The sequence below is a fragment of the Microcaecilia unicolor genome, chromosome 2 (genome assembly GCF_901765095.1).
Source record: "Microcaecilia unicolor chromosome 2, aMicUni1.1, whole genome shotgun sequence".
Lineage (NCBI taxonomy): Eukaryota > Metazoa > Chordata > Amphibia > Gymnophiona > Siphonopidae > Microcaecilia > Microcaecilia unicolor.
This window is the reverse complement of record NC_044032.1, coordinates 443,453,838-443,461,399: the sequence shown is the minus strand read 5'-3', so window position 1 is coordinate 443,461,399 and position 7,562 is coordinate 443,453,838.

The following is a 7,562-nucleotide window of genomic DNA, read 5'->3' as shown; positions in this document are numbered from 1 at the left end:
ACAAGTATTCAAAACCTTGCCATTGCATGTACTTTTATATGTGGGGTATTTTCATAAGAGGCATTATACATACAAAAATTGCATTATGAATTTTCCCTCTATGTCTCTGTGGTAGGTTGGGTCTAACTCATTTTTAATGTAGCTAGGAAAGATGTCTCAACAGGATCGAAGAAAATATACTCCCACTGGCAATATTAAGCATTCACTTGCACAAAGATACATTTTTGGTTAGGAAAAATATTCATTTCAAGATATTTCTAAAAAGCTAGCTTGTGTGGCCTCTGATGCTTTTCACAGCTCCCCTGTTATGTAATCTTACGTTAAGTTGCTTATTGAAAGTTGCCAAAGATTTTCCCACAAGTGAAGTTCAATAATATCCAGATCCCAGCATTCCTTTGCTCCTAGTTTACAGCACAGAAATCATCAGTTAATTTAGGAGTTTAAATAAATTGGTCCTCATTGGAGGAGGCAGCTTGCTTAATTACTTGAAGCAACTCTGGTGATAAATGACATTCTCCTGTCAGAGATAAAATACCTGGTTTCTATGTGTTGTCCTACACAGTCTGTACAAAATCTTCAGTTCTGTTCCAGTTCCTCAAGGTTGTTTCATTTATTATTTCTGGTATGAACCTGAGTCCTTAGACAAGCAGGCACACATCTGTACGTGTATAAGCGTAAACAAGCAACTTCCATTTCTATTTATGACTCTTTCATGCAAATTCAGGGCTTAGAAAACTTGTTAGCAGAGAAATATTTACTGACACTGGCAAATAAAAATGATCAGTTCCCATGTTTAAAAAAATGTAACCATTCTGGCATCAGTTTTTGGGCTGATCCTTGGTCTGAATAGCAAAATGCATTAATGGCTGGAATGCAAAGTTGCTTTTGTGATATCATCACCTTCTAGAATTAGGTGAAGGAAATGCAAGAAACATGTCCCAAAAATGATGCTTATGGTTTATTCTAGGCTTAATTTAGCACTCTTAATAGCCTGTAGAAAACCCAACACTGCAGTGTTTAGCCAAAAAATTGCCTTCATCAGGCACAAGTGCTACAGATACCATCAATGCTCAGTGTTGGGTATTATACTCCAGCTTTCTAGTGATATATTTGTAGTGCTGTGTAGTAAAGTACATGGTCTTAGAATACTTCACATTAGCACCCTTGATGAAGGCAATTTTTTTTTTTTTTTGCTGAAATGCAGTAGTGTTGGGTTTTCTTCATCTTGAAGTGCTGTTTTGTACACAACTGTTATTTTTCTCTGACATTGGACATTGCTTCTAGAAGACTGCTTTTGTTCTCTTGTTTTTATCTTTGGATAATAAATTGAGCCATTTTGACATCATCCTGACTTGTGGGTTTGGCTCCTCCTGTTCCCTCTTTTTCTGTGTTGTTTTACAGGAAGACTTTATTCCTTCTTTTGTGGTTGGTAAGAAAAAAAAACAGCATAAAAAAAGTGCTATTCTATAAGCTGTGCTTAAAGTTAGGCAAGGTTTATAGAATAGCACTTACACCTGGGAACCATGCCTAACTTTACGCATGGCCATTTGCACCAACAGAAACCTTGTGCAAATGTACACACATAAATTAGATGTATATCCTTGTTATTCTATAACAACATATGCAAATTTTAGGAATGTCCCCATTCCACGTAGGCCCCTCCTATTTCTACACCTCCTTTTTCAGATCATGCATACATTTTAGGAGTGGATCCTACACCTAAATTTACACACACACATGGCAATTAAATCTAAATAGTGCCAATAATTGCTTGTTAAAAAAGCCAATTATTGGCACTTAACTCATTATTCAATTAAATTGCAAGCAAAAATTAGGCATATGCCCAAATTTCTGCACACAATTTTTGGTGGCTTTTATAGAATTAGAGGGTATATGCAGTCTTTAAGTAAAATGTGCACTATGTGCACATAGGGGGAGATTCTATATAAGGTGCCTAAAGAGTCGGTGTGGAAATCAATACTGACTAAGCATATTCTATAAGCAGCGCCTAAATTTAGGCGCGGTATATAGAATATGCTTAGTTGAGATCTCAGTGCCTAAAACTATGCATCTCCATTTACCCCAATGAAAATGTTGCGTAAACCTCGACGTGTAGATTTAGGTGCACTATTCTATAATTATGTATGTCAATTTCGGAATGTTCATGAAATGCCCATAACCACGCCCCTTTTTGCCTGCACGCATTAGAAGTTAGGTGCACTGCATTACAGAATGTGCTTAGCAAGTTGTGCATGTAAATTCTAATTATTGCCAATTCATGCTCATTATTGCTTATGAAGTGCTATTAAATATGCTGATTGGCTTCTTAAGCCAATTAAGTTACACGCTTTGTTATAAAATACGTTTGGATTTCGGCTTGGATTTTTCATTTCCAACTACATTTCCAACTACAACAAAATGAACAAACAAACAAGAAAATGAAATTTTCTGGGTGTCCATCCCTGTTGATTACTAAAACTTTGATGGAGCCCTCTTCTGTTTGATTTGGATCCATTGCAGTGCAAAGGTTCACCTCCTCTCCTTTCCATAAGTACATAAGTGTTGCCATACATTTCTAAGGCTGCTATCTCAGCAGATTAGAAAATATGCATTCCTTTCTTTAGGTGTGTGATCTGGTAGTCAGAAATGTGTTCAACTACAATTGGAAAACCGAAAAGTCTAAATACAGTTATCCAACAAACATATAACAGACAAAAATTGATGACAGGCATCTCAGTGATAAGTTTCAAAATTGAGGGGTCCTTTTACTAAGCCATGTAAGCGTGTACACACATCCAATGCGTGCCACAATGGAGTTACTGCTCGACCACTGTATAGCTCTTGCGGTAATTTCATTTTTAGTGTGCGTCCACTACGCGCATCTGAAAAATATTTTTTATTTTCTGGCGCACATAGTGGGCGCATACCAAGTGGCATCTGACGTGCGTAGATCATTACCACCCAAGTTCTTTACCGCTAGGTCTATGGTTGGCGGTAAGGTCTCAGACCCAAAATGGACGTGCGGCAATTTTGATTTTGCCACACATCCATTTTTCGGCCTTTTTTACAGGTGCGCTAAAAAATGATTCTGCGCACGCCCAAAACCCGCGCCTTTGTAAAAGGACCCCTAAGTCAAAGAACTCTTGTTCTGCAACCTTCCACTTGCCTGTTTTCTGTTTCAGTTGCTTTTGCTTTTTCTTTGGACATTATGACAAAAGCTTTTTTTTACTTTGATCAAACACATTCTTTTTTGTAATATTTTTCTAAGCGCAGATGAATAATAGGAGGAGCTTTCCCACACTTCTAAACTCTAATATTACCTCGAGTGTGAAATATAAATCAGAATGAAAGCAGACTTTCTGATGGTTTTGCTTGTTTAACCTGTCAGATAATTATCTAAAAAATGTTACTAATGCTCTCGTTTTAAGACATCTCGTTCTCCTCCCTGAATCTCCTTTTACGAGCTTTCAAATATTGACTTAAATATGAGGGCAGGATTGGAGAGAAAGAGGGGAGAAGCCAAGCAAGGAAGGGAAAAGAAAGAACATGTTTGAAATTAGTATGAGAACAGTGCTGGACAGACTTCTATGGTCTGTGCCCTGAGAAAGGCAAAGACAAATCAAACTCGGGTATACAAGTATCGCACACCATGTAACATGAGTTTATCTTGTTGGGCAAACTGGATGGGCTGTACAAGTCTTTCTTTATCTGTCGTCATTTACTATGTTACTGTGTAAATCTTAAAACACTAGTGAGCAATGCTTTTTATCCAGTGATAACATGGGGTATGTCTACTAAGGTGAGATGAGCCACTGTTTAATAGAGGCGCCCATCTTCCTATGTGGACCCTGACGCAGCAGTTTACATACCGAAACACTGGCCAACGTCAGCCAAGGAAGAGGAGGGTGAGGCAACCAATCACAAGGCTGATCAAGATGTATTTCAAGGCGGATCAGGAAGTTAAGTTTTCCAAACTGTTTCTGTTTTCCCTTGTATAATTTAACTGCAGGAATTAGAGTATTAAGCCATCACCTGCATTTTTGAACTTATGATACGTGCTCCAATACCTTATGTGAGTAATGTTTGGGGTTTTTCAGCCTATGATGAGGTATCGATCTTGAGAAGACTAGTGATTGGTCACCAGGATCACCCGTTGCCGAGCAAAGTTACTTCTAAGTACCTTGCGGCACTTTGAGGCTTTTCCCCAAAGCTCGATATCGAATTCCTATATATTTAGAAATCCTAGTGTTACTAGAGTGGTTCTAGAGTAGGTGGGTATAGGAATTTGATAATGCTGTTTCCTTCTGCATGGCAGTAGGAGTGTTTATAATGATTGTATTGGTTAGTAAAGCCAGTGTAGTGGATAAGAAATGTATCTAAGGCTCTTGGCCGACCAGCCTCACCTTCCTATTGGGATTGGCGCAATTAACCTCAACACATTTTAATGACATGGGAGGTGATAGCGACAGGATTGACTCCCAAGTGGAAAAAGCTTTTTCTTTCTATTTGGGAATCTAATTTTGAACTCTCTGGGATGAGGTGTCTACATCCTGATGTTCACATCTATATTTTGCTGGGTGGTGAATGAGGACTGAAACATAGAGGGGGGAGGGGAAGAGGGGGTTAGGGCAAGGGGGATAGGGAAGGAAGGGGAAAAGGGAGGGTGGATTGCAGATTCAAAGACTAGTGGGGAGGAAGCTATAAGAACAAAAGCTTTCAGCCCTGTGGAATGATGCAGGATTAGTTTAGATTTGGGGGATGAAGGTGGGTTTTATGGGAAAATATATTATATCTTCTTATTAATAAATCTAGTGCTCTTCAGCTTTATTATTTTTGTGTTGACTGCTATGAGCCTGTTCTGATATTTGGTTGAATCTTAATACAACTGAAGTAATAATAGATAGATTCTGCACATTTAATTTCACTATTCAATACCTTTTATTTGTATCTAAAGACATTTAAATAAGCCTGCCCTGAAGCTTGATAAATATAGTCTATTTCTATGAAACCCATTCCTCCTTCAGCTCAGGGAATGTACAGTCTTGGCATACACACTGAGTCTTATAAATGACCTCATAGGCACGGAGGATTTTTCTTGTTTGTACAACCAGTTTCTCAAGATCTTTAAGTGGTCAGTCTACAACTCCAAAGCTGTGTAAATGTGCAGGAATTGCCAGCTGATTATTATTCCATGATGTTAGCGCACTCTTCAGTATCAATTTTAGTCTTCTGTAATATACTTTACTGATCTTTTCATTCAGTGATTTATGTCCCTCCTTCCTCCATTCCTATTTAGACACTGTCTCCCTGATAATCAGCGCTATTTAACTGGCCAGAAACAACTCCTGGCTGATTAAATAGCATTCAGCCAGCTAACCGCTAATATTCAGCAAAGGATAGCTGGTTATTTCAACTGAATATTTGTGGTCACACCAAAATGTTAAACGGCCATATTGCCCGATAACCAGCAATATTCAGTACTGACCAGCTAAGTTTAGCGGGTCAATCGGACTGCATAAATAGCATATATATATATTGAGTGACTCTTTGCATTGTTCTATTAATGTTGTAGTTCCTTTCTGTCTTTCTTTTGTTTTAGAAGTGTACACCGCTATGATCTGCGAGTTAGTTAATGGTGGTGTAGCAAACTATAAACTACAGTCCTATCATTGCTCGCTATTAACTTAACCAGCCAGCATTGAATATTGACTTGGCCTGTTAACTTAGCGATGGCCACAAAAAACCCCTGGATATTCAATACCGCTCACTGGAAATGGCTCGGCATTGAATATCCGGGGTCAGCACCAACCATGACACTTATGTGGGCTGTGTCCCACCAACTTTCTATCGGACCCAGTATTTATATACACCTTACTGTTCAAATTCCCTTTCCTGTTTCTCCACAAAGAACCCAGGGGATGCAACAAGGTAGCTGATGTTCTGCAACACTCAGTGTACTCATTCACAGTAGCTGAGGGGACAAGGAGGTCACACAATCACTAGCCTATAATTATGTAATGTACAATCCATTTTCTACCTTAGTTTTTGAAAGATACATTGAATAAAGATATGGGAAAACAGGTAATAATGATTGCCTTGTTCTTAGAGAGAGAGAGAGAGTCAAATGTTTGAGACAGGATCTGAAGGTGGCCAGAAATGGGGTTGGGTGAACAGAAATGAAGACTGGATAATCAAGTGACACTCAGTGATATGTGGATGTGTGGACCAGGGGACTACACAGGCTGCATTTGAAGAAGGGACCAGGAAAAGTAACTTTTTGGATAGCCAAGGAAAGAAGAAAGAGGGAGCAGCCAACCATGTACTGAACTTGCAGCTGACTTGTGGAGGAAAGCTGAACACTCAAAAAGTTTCTAAATAATCTGGGCAAACCACAGGATCTCTGCTTCATACTAGTGCTGCTCAGCCCAGGGCTTCAGTCCATGTGTAACTATTTAGCTGATAAATCCACATGTTTTAAACTGTGCACAAAACGGAGGTAATACCTACCCCAGGGGCGTAGCTACGGGTGGGTCTGGGTGGGCCCAGGCCCACCCAATCTCGGCCCAGGCCCACCCAGTCTTTTGCGACCTTCTCCACGATGATGATGACAGTCTTCTTCTTGCCCGCAGCGGTGAGCGGGCGGGTGTAAAAGCAGCAGCAAGCAGCCAGGCTCGACTCCATCCTTCGCTTCCTGCCCTCTCTCTGTGTCCCGCCTTCCTCTGATGTCATTTCCTTTCGGGCAGGTGGGGCACAGAGAGAGGGCAGGAAGCGAAGGATGGAGTCGAGTTAAGGTTCTCTGTGCCTCCCGGCCGGGCTTTTCTTAGAGTGGTAGGAGGTGGGAAGGGACAGGAAATAGACGGTGTTGGTGCTGGTGGCGGGTCTCCTCCTGATCTGCTCTCAGAGTCAGAGCAGATGATCAGGAGAGGGGGTCCCGCGGCCATCAGAGAAGAGGATGGAGCCAGAGCGAAGTGAAGGACGGAGTCGAGGTAAGGTTCTCTGTGCCTCCCAGCTGCGCATTTCTTAGAGCGGTAGGAGGAGGGAAGGGGAAGGGACAGGAGATAGACAGTGTTGGCGCTGGTGGTGGGTCTCCTCCTGATCTGCTCTCGGAGTCAGAGCAGATGATCAGGAGAGGGGGTCCCGCGGCCATCAGAGAAGAGGATGGAGCCAGAGCGAACTATGAGCTGCTGCAACCAGTTCATGTTGTGCTTTATTATTTTTATTTAATCTCACTTAGTGCGTGCCCACCCATATTAGCTCTGGGCCCACCCAAAATCTCAGGTCTGGCTATGCCACTGACCTACCCATGATTAAAATTAGTGTGAGTTTGCAGATAGTGACTCGTTGAATGACAAAGACTTACATACGTTTGTTTGAGAAAGAGAATTACTGACTCTGTTAAATGATAAATTTCCCCTCTGCTTGATCTTCTATTATTCTATTTGTTTTCTGGGTTTTTTTTTATTTTTATGGATACCAACTAGAGTAGCTCTTCTTGATGGGAGATATGTTTGCATTCACCTTGCAGCATATGTTTTTCCTCTAGCTGGACTTCATGGGAATGA